The following is a 14,621-nucleotide window of genomic DNA, read 5'->3' as shown; positions in this document are numbered from 1 at the left end:
CACCTGCATGTTGTGTTCTCCTGCTTGAAATCATGGAGTTGTTACAGGGAGTGAAGTGGTCTGGTTAGATTTTTGTGGCATTAGGAGATGTGAAGGGAGCATCATTCTGTCCTGATAGTGGAATACCCAATCTACATAGGATTTCCTGATGTCTGGGAAAGGGGCTATATTTGCTACAAAACTCTCTGGTTAGATTTCCTGATGTTGGCAGGGTGGGCTGGGACATCCCTCAGTGATACATGAGCTTTGTAATGAAAGAGCAGACCTAATCATCACTGTTATGTGACATGGTTAATGTCACGATTACAGGGCCGCATCTTAGAGCCCTTTTTATCAAGTGCACCCCTTTGTTGAGAGGTTTGACTGCCTGTGGGTGCAGGCCACATTCTTCCCAGTGATATTATCTCAAAAAGTCCAACTAAGTTTGGCACCTGTAAGCCTTTTCCTCCAGGAGCCTGTGACAGCAGCTGATTAAAATGATTTAGAGCAAACCATTATTTATTTCTTCACCCACAACAAGAAGAGCAAAAATTTAAAATAATAAAGACCTAAACACATACTTCCCCTGACCAAACCCTTAATCTTTCTTTGAGAGCTTTTGTAAGTTCTAGTTATCTCCATCTCTGGCTCGAAGAAGCAGACTGTCCTGTTCACAACATGTGCGCACGCTCTCTCTGTCTCTGTGTCTCAGGGAGTCTGGGTGTCACACCCCCACTCCCCATCCTCACAGCCAGCATCTTTAAGGTTCAGGAGGTTTAGGATCCTCTTTAATCCTAGGCTTTGGATATGAAATCAAGAATCTTATATTCTAGTCTTGGTCTTCCTCTTCATTTGTTTAATTTCTTAGTAATTTTTAACAACATTACGAGTAAAGGTGGACTGTGCTGTGAATGCATGAGTGACTAACTTAACTAGATATTGCCAGACAAAAAAATGACCTTCAAATGTTGTTAAGGTTGAGAGTATGAATATATCAGTATCTTAAAGTTAAACATTACAGTTACATTGTAATTAACCAAAAATCATCTTCGCAAGCAGGCTGGCTAACCTAGTGAGGAGGGCTTTAAACTAGGTTCACCGGGGGAAGGAGACCAAAGCCCTGAGGTAAGTGGGGAAGTGGGATACCGGGAGAAAGCACGAGCAGGAGCGCGCAAGAAGGGAGGGCTCCTGCCTCATACTGAGAAAGTGGGACAATCGGCGCGTGCCTATACACACATGCAAAAAGCCTGGGAAACAAGCAGGGAGAACTGAGAGTCCTGGCACAGTCAAGAAATTATGATGTGACTGGAATAACAGAGACTTGGTGGGATAACTCACATGACTGGAGTACTGTCATGGATGGATATAAACTGTTCAGGAAGGACAGGCAGGGCAGAAAAGGTGGGGGAGTTGCACTGTACGTAAGGGAGCAGTATGACTGCTCAGAGCTCAAGTATGAAACTGCAGAAAAACCTGAGAGTCTCTGGATTAAGTTTAGAAGTGTGAGCAACGAGGGTGATGTCGTGGTGGGAGTCTGTTATAGACCACCGGACCCGGGGGATGAGGTGGACGAGGCTTTCTTCCGGCAACTCACGGAAGTTACTAGATCGCAGGCACTGGTTCTCATGGGAGACTTCAATCACCCTGATATCTGCTGGGAGAGCAATACAGCGGTGCACAGACAATCCAGGAAGTTTTTGGAAAGTGTAGGGGACAATTTCCTGGTGCAAGTGCTGGAGGAACCAACTAGGGGCAGAGCTCTTCTTGACCTGCTGCTCACAAACCAGGAAGAATTAGTAGGGAAAGCAAAAGTGGATGGGAACCTGGGAGGCAGTGACCATGAGATGGTCGAGTTCAGGATCCTGACACAGGGAAGAAAGGAGAGCAGCAGAATACGGACACTGGACTTCAGAAAAGCAGACTTTGACTCCCTCAGGGAACTGATGGGCAGGATCCCCTGGGAGAATAACATGAGGGGGAAAGGAGTCCAGAAGAGCTGGCTGTATTTTAAAGAATCCTTATTGAGGTTACAGGGACAAACCATCCTCATGTGCAGAAAGAATAGTAAATATGGCAGGCGACCAGCTTGGCTTAACAATGAAATCCTTGCTGATCTTAAACACAAAAAAGAAGCTTCCAAGAAGTGGAAGATTGGACAAATGACCAGAGAAAGAGTATAAAAATATTGCTCGGGAATGCAGGAGTGAAATCAGGAAGGCCAAATCACACCTGGAGTTGCAGCTAGGAAGAGATGTTAAGAGTAACAAGAAGGGTTTCTTCAGGTATGTTCGCAACAAGAAGAAAGTCAAGGAAAGTGTGGGCCCCTTACTGAATGAGGAAGGCAACCTAGTGACAGAGGATGTGGAAAAAGCTAATGTACTCAATGCTTTTTTTGCCTCTGTCTTCACGAACAGGGTCAGCTCCCAGACTACTGCACTGGGCAGCACAGCATGGGGAGGAGGAAGAAGTGGTTTGGGACTATTTAGAAAAGCTGGACGAGCACAAGTCCATGGGGCCGGATGCGCTGCATGCGAGGGTGCTAAAGGAGTTGGCAGATGTGATTGCAGAGCCATTGGCCATTGTCTTTGAAAACTCATGGCGATCGGGGGAAGTCCCGGATGACTGGAAAAAGGCTAATGTAGTGCCCATCTTTAAAAAAGGGAAGAAGGAGGATCCTGGGAACTACAGGCCAGTCAGCCTCACCTCAGTCCCTGGAAAAATCATGGAGTAGGTCCTCAAGGAACCAATTCTGCAGCACTTAGAGGAGAGGAAAGTGATCAGGAACAGTCAGCATGGATTCACCAAGGGCAAGTCATGCCTGACTAATCTAATTGCCTTCTATGATGAGATAACTGGCTCTGTGGATGGGGGGAAAACAGTGGACGTGTTGTTCCTTGACTTTAGCAAAGCTTTTGACATGTTCTCCCACAGTATTCTTGCCAGCAAGTTAAAGAAGTATGGGCTAGATGAATGGACTATAAGGTGTATAGAAAGTTGGCTAGATTGTCAGGCTCAACAGGTAGTGATCCGCTCCATGTCTAGTTGGCAGCTGGTATCAAGTGGAGTGCCCCAAGGGTCGGTCCTCGGGCCGGTTTTTTTCAATATCTTCATAAATGATCTGGAGGATGGTGTGGATTGCACCCTCGCAAGTTTGCAGATGACACTAAACTGGGAGGAGAGGTAGATACACTGGAGGGTAGGGACAGGATACAGAGGGACCTTGACAAATTAGAGGATTGGGCCAAAAGAAATCTGATGAGGTTCAACAAGGACAAGTGCAGAGTCCTGCTCTTAGGACGGAAGAATCCCATGCACCGCTACAGACTAGGGACCGAATGGCTAGGCAGCAGTTCTGTAGAAAAGGACCGAAGGGTTACAGTGGACAAGAAGCTGGATATGAGTCAACAGTGTGCCCTTGTTGCCAAGAAGGTCAATGGCATTTTGGGATGTATAAGTAGGGGCATAGCCAGCAGATCGAGGGACATGATTGTTCCCCTCTATTTGACATTGGTGAGGCCTCATCTGGAGTACTGTGTCCAGTTTTGGGCCCCACACTACAAGAAGGATGTGGAAAAATTGGAAAACGTCCAGTGGAGGGCAACAAAAATGATTAGGGGAGTGGAACACATGACTTATGAGGAGAGACTGAGGGAACTGGGATTGTTTAGTCTGTGGAAGAGAAGAATGAGGGGGGATTTGATAGCTGCTTTCAACAACCTGAAAGGGGGTACCAAAGAGGATGGATCTAGACTGTTCTCAGTGGTAGCAGATGACAGAAGAAGGAGTAATGGTCTCAAGTTGCAGTGGGGGAGGTTTAGGTTGGATATTAGGAAAAGCTTTTTCACTAGGAGGGTGGTGAAACACTGGAATGCGTTACCTAGGGAGGTGGTGGAATCTCCTTCCTTAGAAGTTTTTAAGGTCAGGCTTGACAAAGCCCTGGCTGGGATACTTTAGTTGGGGATTGGTCCTGCTTTGAGCAGGGAGTTGGACTAGATGACCTCCTGAGGTCCCTTCCAACTCTGATATTCTATGATTCTATGATTCTAAGTGGTGTATTCCTAGGACATGCAAAGTTAAGACAAAACATTTTAAAGTAAAATGTAATGATGGCACCCAAAAAACCTTAGCTCTGCCTTGTAATGATGCTCTGCAATAATTGTACAATTATAACAGAGACATTTTAGGGTTGTGATTCCCAGATTATATTAAACTGATTTTTAAATACGCATAAGAATATAGCATATTATTTAAATAAGAATATAGAAGTAGGGATATACTACCGACTACCTGACCAGGATGGTGATAGTGACTGCAAAATGCTCAGGGAGATTAGAGAGGCTATAAAAATAAAACACTCAATAATAATAATAATGGAGGATTTCAACTATTCCCATATTGACTGGGTACATGTCACCTCAGGAAGGGATGCAGCGATAAAGTTTCTTGACACCTTAAATGACTGCTTCTTGGAGCAGCTCCGTCTTGGAACCACCAGAGGAGAGGCAATTCTTGATTTAGTCCTAAGTGGAGTATGGGATCTGGTCCAAGAGGCAAATATCGCTGGACTGCTCGGTAATAGTGACCATAATATAATTTAACATCCCTGTATTGGGGAAAATACTATAGCAGCCCAACACTGTAGCATTTAATTTCAGAAAGGGAGACTACACAAAAATGAGGAAGTTAGTTAAAGAGAAATTAAAAGGTACAGTGCCAAAAGTGAAATCCCTGCAAGCTGCATGGAAACTTTTTAAAGACACCATAATAGAGGCTCAACTTTAATGTATCCCCCAAATTAAAAAACATAGTAAAAGAACCAAAAATTGCCACCGTGGCTAACCAATGAAGTAAAAGAAGCAGTGAGAGGCAAAAAGGTAACCTTTAAAAAGTGGAAGTTAAATCCTAGTGAGGAAAATAGAGAGGAGCATAAAATCTGGCAAGTGAAGTGTAAAAATATAATTAGAAAAGCCAAAAAAGAATTTGAAGAACAGCTAGCCAAAGACTCAAAAAGTAATAGCAATTTTTTTTACAAAAAGTACATCAGAAGCAGGAAGGCTGCTAAACAACCAGTGGGGCCACTGAACAATCGAGATGCTAAAGGAGCTCTCAAGGACGATTAGGTCATTACAGAGAAACTAAATGAATTCTTTGCATCGGTCTTCATGGCTGAGGATGTGAGGGAGATTCCTAAACCTGACCATTCTTTTTAGCTGACAAATCTAAGGAACCGTCCCAGATTGAGAAGTCATTAGAGGAGGTTTTGGAACAAATTGATAAATGAAAGAGTAATAAATCACCAGGACCAGATGGTATTCATCCAAGAGTTCTGAAGGAACTCAAATGTGAAATTACAGAACTACTAACTGTGTTTTGTAACCTATCATTTAAATCAACTTCTGTATCAAGTGACTGGAGAATAGCTAATGTGATGTCTGTGACTTGCACTCCATAATGCTTTATAGAAATATGCTTATAAGTGTAAATATGACATAACTGGAATATGTTTTACGCTAGATGTGCCATGTAACATATCTTTGCAAAGGTTATGTTCTACTGCATGTATTCATTCTATCTGTATGCATGCATCATTTTTATATCTGAAGTTATGAGCATTGGCTCTATGCTTGTATTTAAAGTGTTTGCTGTAAAAAGCACCTAAGGCAGATTTGGTCAATGTAGTTAGAAGGGGTTATTCAAGTAAATGGAAGTACTTGGCTAACAATGGACCTTGATAGATGCCAGTCCACATCTGAGCTTTCCTGGGAATGTTCAGGCTAACATGTGGGCAATGACTCGACCTGTAGAGAACTGACTCATGCATGGACATGTGACTTACCCATGAGACTCCAAAACTCCATGTTGTAGCTGTGATTCTACACAGGGGGAGAGAGAGGTTTCTACCCGCAAGAGTGAAACTACATAAGCCCCTGAAAATCCCTCCATTTTGTCTTCAGCTGGCTCAGAAGATAGCCTGCTCACCCCAAAGAGATGCCTGAAAGAAACTGGAACAAAGGACAGTAACTATAGGGGTGTGAGTGCTTGCTGGACCCAGACTAGGAGAAAGACCAGTCTGTAAAAGAAGCTTATTGGAACATCTCTGAGGATGAGATTTATCTGCATTTAGTTTCTTACTGTATTAGGCTTAGACTTGCGTGTTTTGTTTTATTTTGCTTGGTAATTCACTTTGTTCTGTCTGTTATTACTTAAAACTACTTAAATCCTACTCTTTATATTTAATAAAATCACTTTTTACTTATTAATTAACCCAGAGCAAGTATTAATTCCTGGGGGAGAAAACAGCTGTGCATATCTCTCTGTCAGTGTTATAGAGGGTGAACAATTTATGAGTTTACCCTGTATAAACTCTATACAGAGTAAAATGGATTTATTTGGGGTTTGGATCCCACTGGGAACTAGGTATCTGGGTGTTGGAGACAGGAGCATTTCTTCCTCTGTTTTCAGTTAAGCCTGAAGCTTTGGGGGACGTGGTTCAGACCTGGGTCTGTGTTTGTAGCAGCCTTGTGTGTCTGGCACAACCAGGCAGGGCACTCAAGTCCCAAGCTGCCAGGGAAAAGGGGCTTAGAGGTAGTCCCAGCACATCAAGTGGCAGTTCCCAAGGAGGTTTCTGTGACCCAACCCGTCACAATGCCAATTTTTAAAAAGGGTTTCAGAAGAGACCCTGGCAATTACAGGATGGTAAGCCTGACTTCAATACCAGACAAACTGGTTGAAACTATAGTAAAGAACAGACTTGTCAGACACATAGAATAACATCATTTGTTGGGGAAGAGGCAACATGGTTTTTGTAAAGGGAAATCATGCCACACCAAACTACTAGAATTATTTGAGGGAGTCAACAAGCATGTAGACAAGGGGGATCCAGTGGATATAGTGTACTTAGATTTTCAGAAAGCCTTTGGCAAGGTCCCTCACCAAAGGCTCTTAAGCAAAGAAACTGTCATGGGATAAGAGAGAAGGTGCTTTTATGGATCGGTAACTGGTTAAAAGATAGGAAACAAATGGTAGGAATAAATGTTCAGTTTTCAGAATGGAGAGAGGTAAATAGTGGTGTCCCTGAGGGGTCTGTACTGGGACCAGTACTAGTCAACATATTCATAAATGATCTGGAAAAAGGGGTGAACAGTGAGTAAACAAGGGGTAAACAGGCAAAATTTGCAGATGATACAAAACTACTCAAGATAAGGCCAAAGCTGACTGTGAAGAGTTACAAAGGGATCTCACAAAACTGGGTGACTAGGCAACAAAATGGCAGATGAAATTCAATGTTGATAAATGCAAAGTAAAGCACATTGGAAAACATAATCCCAACTTTCCATATAAAATGAGGAGGTTTAAATTAGCTGTTACCACAAAAGAGAGATCTTGGAATCATTGTGGATAGTTCTGTAAAAACATCCACTCAATGTGCAGCTGCAGTCAAAAAAACAAACAGAATGTTGGGAATCATTAAGAAAGGGATAGATAATAAGACAGAAAATAACATATTACATCTATATAAATCCATGGTATGCCCGCATCTTGAATACTGCGTGCAGATGTGGTTGCCCCATCTTAAAAAAGATAGATTGGAATTGGAAAAAATTCAGAAAAGGGCAACAAAAATTATTAGAGGTATGGAACAGCTTCCGTCTGAAGACAGATTAAAATGACTACAGACTAGGGACCGAATGGCTAGGCAGCAATTCTGTGGAAAAGGACCTAGGGGTGACAGTGGACGAGAAGCTGGATATGAGTCAACAGTGTGCCCTTGTTGCCAAGAAGGCCAATGGCATTTTGGGATGTATAAGTAGGGGCACAGCCAGCAGATCGAGGGACGTGATCGTTCCCCTCTATTCGACATTGGTGAGGCCTCATCTGGAGTACTGTGTCCAGTTTTGGGCCCCACACTACAAGAAGGATGTGGAAAAATTGGAGAGAGTCCAGCGAAGGGCAACAAAAATGATTAGGGGTCTGGAAGACATGACTTATGAGGAGAGGCTGAGGGAACTGGGATTGTTTAGTCTGCAGAAGAGAAGAATGAGGGGGGATTTGATAGCTTCTTTCAACTACCTGAGAGGTGGTTCCAAAGAGGATGGTTCTAGACTATTCTCAGTGGTAGAAGATGACAGAACAAGGAGTAATGGTCTCAAGTTGCAGTGGGGGAGGTTTAGGTTGGATATTAAGAAAAACTTTTTCATAGGAGGGTGGTGAAACACTGGAATGCGTTACCTAGGGAGGTGGTGGAATCTCCTTCCTTGGAAGTTTTTAAGGTCAGGCTTGACAAAGCCCTGGCTGGGATGATTTAATTGGGGATTGGTCCTGCTTTGAGCAGGGGGTTGGACTAGATGACCTCCTGAGGTCCCTTCCAACCCTGATATTCTATGATTCTATGATTCTATGACTGGGACTTTTCAGCTTAGAAAAGAGATGACTAAGGGGGGATAGGCTAGAGCTCTATAAAATCATGATGGGTGTGGAGAAATAATGAAGTGTTATTTACTCCTCATAACACAAGACAGTTGTGGAGAAAGTAAATAAGGAATTGCTGTTTACTCCTTCTTATAACATATGAACTAGGGGTCACCAAATGAAACTACTAGGCAGCAGGTTTAAAACAAACAAAAGGAAGTATTTCTGCACACAATGCATAGTCAAGCTGTGGAACTCTTTGCCAGAGGATGTTGTGAAGGCCAAGACTTATAACAGGGTTAAAAAAAGAACTAGATAAGTTCATGGAAGATAGGTCCATTAATGGCTATTAGCCAAGATGGGCAGGGATGGTATCCCTAACCTCTGTTTCCTAGAAGCTGAGAATGGGTGATTGGGGATAGATCACTTAATGATTACCTGTTCTGTTCATTCCCTCTGGGGCAACTGGGTATACTTTACAAACTTAACAACTGGATATACTAAGGATATGTAGGAATCACTTAGTACACAATCGAAATGCAACAGCCTCTGGGGTGAAACACTATGCAACAGCTTAAGGAAAAGTGAAAAATACCTTATCAGCTGAATTGCGGAGAGAATATAGATCACTCACCAACTTAAGTAAGAGTTGGAGAGTTAGATATCCCAGTGGCTATAGACAGGTATAGGAACACAACACATACATTAAAAGGTTGAAGCAAGATCAAAGCAAAATGGATACGACAAGCTGCCAAGGATCTGTGCTTGCAGATCTAGAATGCTCTGTATCAGTGGCCCAGGCTCTTCATTAGTTATTAATTAAGATTAATAATCTTTTTAAAAAGATGGGGAATAAAAATTTGATATGAGTGCTTCAGTCTAACTGCAAAGATATAATAAAATTCAATGGCTGGAAGATGAAACAAGAAAAATTTTTGATGAAAAATAAGGCACAAATTTTTAATAGTGAGGGTAGTTAACCATGGAAGAATTGTGGTGGAGTCTCCATCATTGAATTTTTCTATAAGATACTCTAGTTCAAACATGAATTAATGCAGGAAAGGCCTATCACCTGTGTTAAATATGAGGCCAGACTAGATTATTACAATGGTCCCTTTTGGCCTTATCTATGAATGTTTCTTTCCTGAAGAACTCAGGGCTCCCTCTTTTACTATATCCTTTCACTCTTGGTATTGATGGAGATTTTTCTCAAATCAGTGCAGTAGATGATATCACAATGTATTCTGTGGGGATCAGCCTGCAGGATATAAGAGACTGGGTCTGAACCCCAAAGGTATTCTAGGTTTTGAGTGGATAAGAAATCCGGGGTCCATCAAAGCACAATGTTGGTTAACAAATATTTTGAATATGTCTCTTGGACAAAGCTGTTCAGGCCTTGACACTCTTCAGCTAGGAACATTTTAAAATCTAATCTATATTTTAGTCAACTTGAAATGTGTGGTCCTAACTATTTAATGGTATTTTTATCTATTTGGATACTTTTATGGCCTCCATTCCTAGTATCTGAGGTCTTGATATATATTAATTTATCTTTGTGACATACTGGGGCACAATCCAGACTAGTGGGGGGCAGTCACTCCTGCCCTGCAACCTTGGGTGCCTTAAAATGCCTTGCTGACGTACCTCCCACCTGGACTGTTCACAAACAGCCTGCCAGCATGCAAACCACACCCTGAGTTTCTGTGTGTTACTGCAGCCTGCCAACTATACCCTGACACTCACGAGCCTTGCTTATACTGCATGTGACCCCAACAAACTTTCCCCCAGAAATGTATGTCCTATACAGTCCAGCCCACTTCTAGATAGTACAAATATAAAGTTATATATATAAAGTCAACCTCCAAAGACATGGGAATATTTTTATCATAAAAAGGCATGGCTGCACATGGAGAAACAAGGCCACTATAAGAAAAGAATAGAAGATGTGTTGTGATTGGCACAATCTATATGAGGGCTGAATGACCGATCGATCATTTAAGGAAATAATATGCCAACTTATTACCTTAAATGGTTACCCACATACTTCATCTTAAATATTAGATATTAGATAAAACAGCAAAACAAGTTCATTAACTACAAAGAGATTTTAAGTGAGTACAAGTAATGAGGCATAAAAGTCAGAAATGGTTACAAGAAAAATAAAGATAAAACAATTACTAGTACCTACTTAAGAAACTATCTTCATTGCAAAGCATCTTTCTCATCACATGGTCCAACAAACAAATGACCAAACTTTCAAGTCAGAACCCCTCCTCCAGAGTCCAATAGCTGTTTCCTTTTGTCTTTGCAGGTGCAGAGAATGAGGTGGGTAGAAAGAGAAACGTGCGCATGAACACACTCTCTTTAGCAAAGGACCTTGCCAAGTCAGTTCAAACAGGTTGGTGTTTGTCCCACCTTTTTTATAATTTCAGCCCTCCTCTTGAAAAACATTTCCAGCTGAGACCTGGGAGGCAGAGTCTATGTGGAAGGATATTCCCGGCTATTTTTTTCCCACCTGTTTGAATGAACCACATGTTCCTTTGCTTAGGACAGTCCTGGTTGCTGACTTCTGCTTGGGCAGAGCTGTGAGATTTGGAAGATGTGTTAATAACATAATAAAAGGGAATTTTATAACATCACCTACAATGTTGCCACACATTTCATCAGGACAATATTGACCAAGCAAATTGAGTTTTCAAATGATACCTTACAAAGCATACCAGTACAAAGATTACCACAATCGCATGTATGGCGTGAACATAGGGTGTATTCCATAACAACCCTCAAAACCCCCCCAAAAACACTGAGGTAGGGGGTGGTATTATCTCCATTTTACAGATGCGGGAATTGAGCAACAGACATTAAGCATGTAATTTGCCTAGAGTCACAGAAGAAGCTTGTGTAATAACTAGGAACTGTACCCAGAGTTTCAGTTCAGTGCCTTAACTTCTGATCACTTTATTAAGATAGCCTAATTGTGATTTTTGTTTTTTTTAATTTTCTTGAGCTAATTACTTGTCTTCAGATATTTTGGCATGAATTCATCTTTTGTCTTTTCAGTTGTGACCATGTTTATCTGGATCATTTATGTTGTGTGCCATAAGCTGGGGGCCTAGCTACAATTCCAGAGTTGATTCTGTCTCAGGATTCTTTTCAGGCCAGTAGAAGGTGCACTCTGGAATCCAGGTTCTAGGCACTCCTAGATTCAGAAGCAGTCAACCTATGACATACCAAAGTAGCTCTTGGTATAGAGAGGAAAATACAACCGGTATAACTGTTAGCCCTTGCGGTATGTGCATGTGCAAGGGTTAAAAATAGTCAGAATGATAAGGTGGGTGAAAGTGTGTGTGTGTCTTTTTTTCTTTCCAACCCATCGTCTTGTTCCGATTTATTTCCACTCAGAGTATTTTTCACCATTCTTTCCAAGTTTTATTGCCTGGAGCTTATCAATACATCAGAAAAAAATGCAGTATAGTGCAGTGTTAGATTGACTTTTCTTGCTCTTCAGCCTGTATTAGTAGGCTACATGATGTACCAACCCTAAATGGATACACTGATAATCAAGGTGGAAAAAAATGCTAAGCTTATTCCTTCTTCATATCTGATAAGATGTAGTAGCCAAAAACTTCCCCTTGCTACTTGACATGAAGTACCCACATAGACTGTCTACATTAGTAAAGGTCCTTGAAATGTATCTTTTCCACATTAATTCACATTATTGTGTTGCATATGCCTCAGGCTGCTCTACTTCACCTTTGTTTTATTAAAGGTGCTTCTGAGGTCAAGTACCACTAACTGTTCTGTTAAATATTGATTTAGCAATTTGAATTAATGTATTTTTCAGTCTTTCTTCCCTACTTAATATACAGCAGCACTTCAGTGACCCAGTCGATAAGATCAATAGCAATCTTACCATGCTCAGGCAAAAGCAGTAGTTGACTTGCTTTTGTCCTTCTGTCCACTCTCTCCACTGTGGAACCAGACGGTTTTCAGTAAATGCATTATCTGCACTACCTCTAATAGTACTGGGAGTTATGCACACGCAATGCTTCAGAAGTAGATCGGAGTGACATGAGCGCCTCAAACTCTTTAAGGGTTGATTCTTAGCAACCCTTTTCTTTCTTCCTTTTGTTCTTTTTTTTTTTTAAAGACAGACTAAACAATCAAGGCATCTCTGAGGGTTTGTTTCAAAGTATTCTGTAAACCTTTGTGCAACAGAAAAAAGCTTTGCACACAAGCAAAAGTGAAGACTTGCAATACTGATGAGCCCTGGCACTTTACTGTGCTTTGTTATGAGCTAGACCTTGAAAGGTGCTGGGTAGAGCTGGCTTCACCAGAAAATACCAATTTGTGAAAACCAAAACTTCACGGAAACATCTACTGTGATGAAATTTTCATCAGATGGGTTCCTCAGGTCAATGATGGAAACAAAACAGAGCCCACTCTAGCATATCCAACATCCCGCTGAGTAGAGCAGCCCTGTGGGATGTGGCAGACCCAGGTTCAAATCCCCTTTCAGCCTGATTCAGAGCAGAATGTTGAACCTGGATCACACACTTCCCAGGTGAGTGCCCTGACCGCTGTACAGTCTCTTTTGTGTCTCTTCCCCCTGCCTCCCATGAATCACTTCAAAAGATCTAGTTTTGGTTCCAATGCAGAATGAGAACAAAATGTCACAACCTCTAACTTTTGTGAAGTGAAATTCTTGTTTTTCTGGCTAGCCCTAGTGCTGAGCACCTTGGCTCTGCTCTAGCAAAGAATGTTCTTATCTTTAAATGTACAAATAGTACCACTGAAGTCAGATAAGAAAATGCTTAAGCACTTTGCTGGTTCATAGACAGATTCTTCAGCACCTTGCAGGATCAAGTCTTATGGGAGCCAATACCTGCTGAAACATTACTAATGGTTGTTGGATGGAAGGCACTCAGAGTACAATCTCAAAACACTTTAAAAATGTTCATTCTCACAACATCCCTGGGAGGGCTAATACCTAGCTAACTATCATACCTCATTTACAGATGTATAAACTGAGGCAAAGAGAGGTTGTGACTTGCCAGGGTTCACAAAGCAAACAAACAAGAAACCTGGCTTTGAACACATTAATCCTGGCTCATTTCTTGAGTTGTTCCCTGGTAGATTCATTTCATATATATTTATTTATTTATATGAAGAATGCTTTTTCCAGAACTATTTCCATTTTATTCTTAGCTAGTTACATATACAATATACAGATCAGACTGGAAGTGGAGGGAGGTTTTTGGATAACTTGTTTTGAACAGTTTTAGAGAATAACATAGTGTGTAATTAATAATAACCTGACTATAGCAAGGTTCGTGCATTTTTATTTATGTATTTATTTTTTTTAACTAAACGGCCTCTGGATTTGCTGTAGAAAGCACAAGGAAAATTAAATCTCCGCTTTATCCCCTTTTGAAAGAGGGGAAGTACAGACCTGATTTCTCTGTAGGGAGTTGTTGTTCCCTTCCCTCCCCCATCTTTTCCGCCATATATTATGGAAACACTGTAGGATGCCCTGCCTGCTGTCGGATCAGAAGCTTCCAATGCTCAATAACAGAGAGATAAGATTACAGAAAGCAGCAGGGATAATGCAGCCTCTACATCCACATACTTTACATGCACGGCAAGCAAAGGAACACATTTCCCCTCCCCAATGCCCTTTTGTAGAGTTTAGGAATGTAATTAGAAAACAATAGTTTAACCTTGGAAAGAAGAATTAAATTAAGTGGAACAAATATCGTAGGCAGAATCAAGCCTTTTGTCCTAACTCCAGATTACACAAGGAAGCACTGGGATCAATAATAGAAGCCACATGCTTTTCCTGCAGTGTCTGTCTGCCAGTGAGGATGGATTTTGATATAACTGTCTTAAGTGATTATTTTTATTCACTTCTACCTGGGCCTCCTCACAATTATTTTTTGCAACATTGTGCATGTAAGATTAAATGAAATGTCCGAGACAAAAGGAGATTAGTGCATATTAAAATATAATTGAAGCACATGTATATACTTGAGAGAGTTTAAAAACCATAACATTCAAATCTAATGTATATTTTCAACAATTTCCTTGTGTCTTATATGAAGATCGGCATCTGAAACCACTGTGTCCCCCTCAAAAGCCTTTGTCTTTGTAGAAGAAAGAACTTCCTTTGTGCTTTCTGGCCATTCTTTCATTTTGTAACCTTTTCAAGCCCTTTTAATTCTGTGGAATAGAAT

The sequence above is a fragment of the Chelonia mydas genome, chromosome 5, assembly GCF_015237465.2.
Source record: "Chelonia mydas isolate rCheMyd1 chromosome 5, rCheMyd1.pri.v2, whole genome shotgun sequence".
NCBI classification, from domain to species: domain Eukaryota; kingdom Metazoa; phylum Chordata; order Testudines; family Cheloniidae; genus Chelonia; species Chelonia mydas.
The sequence above is the reverse complement of the archived record's forward strand: the minus strand, read 5'-3'. Positions refer to the sequence as shown.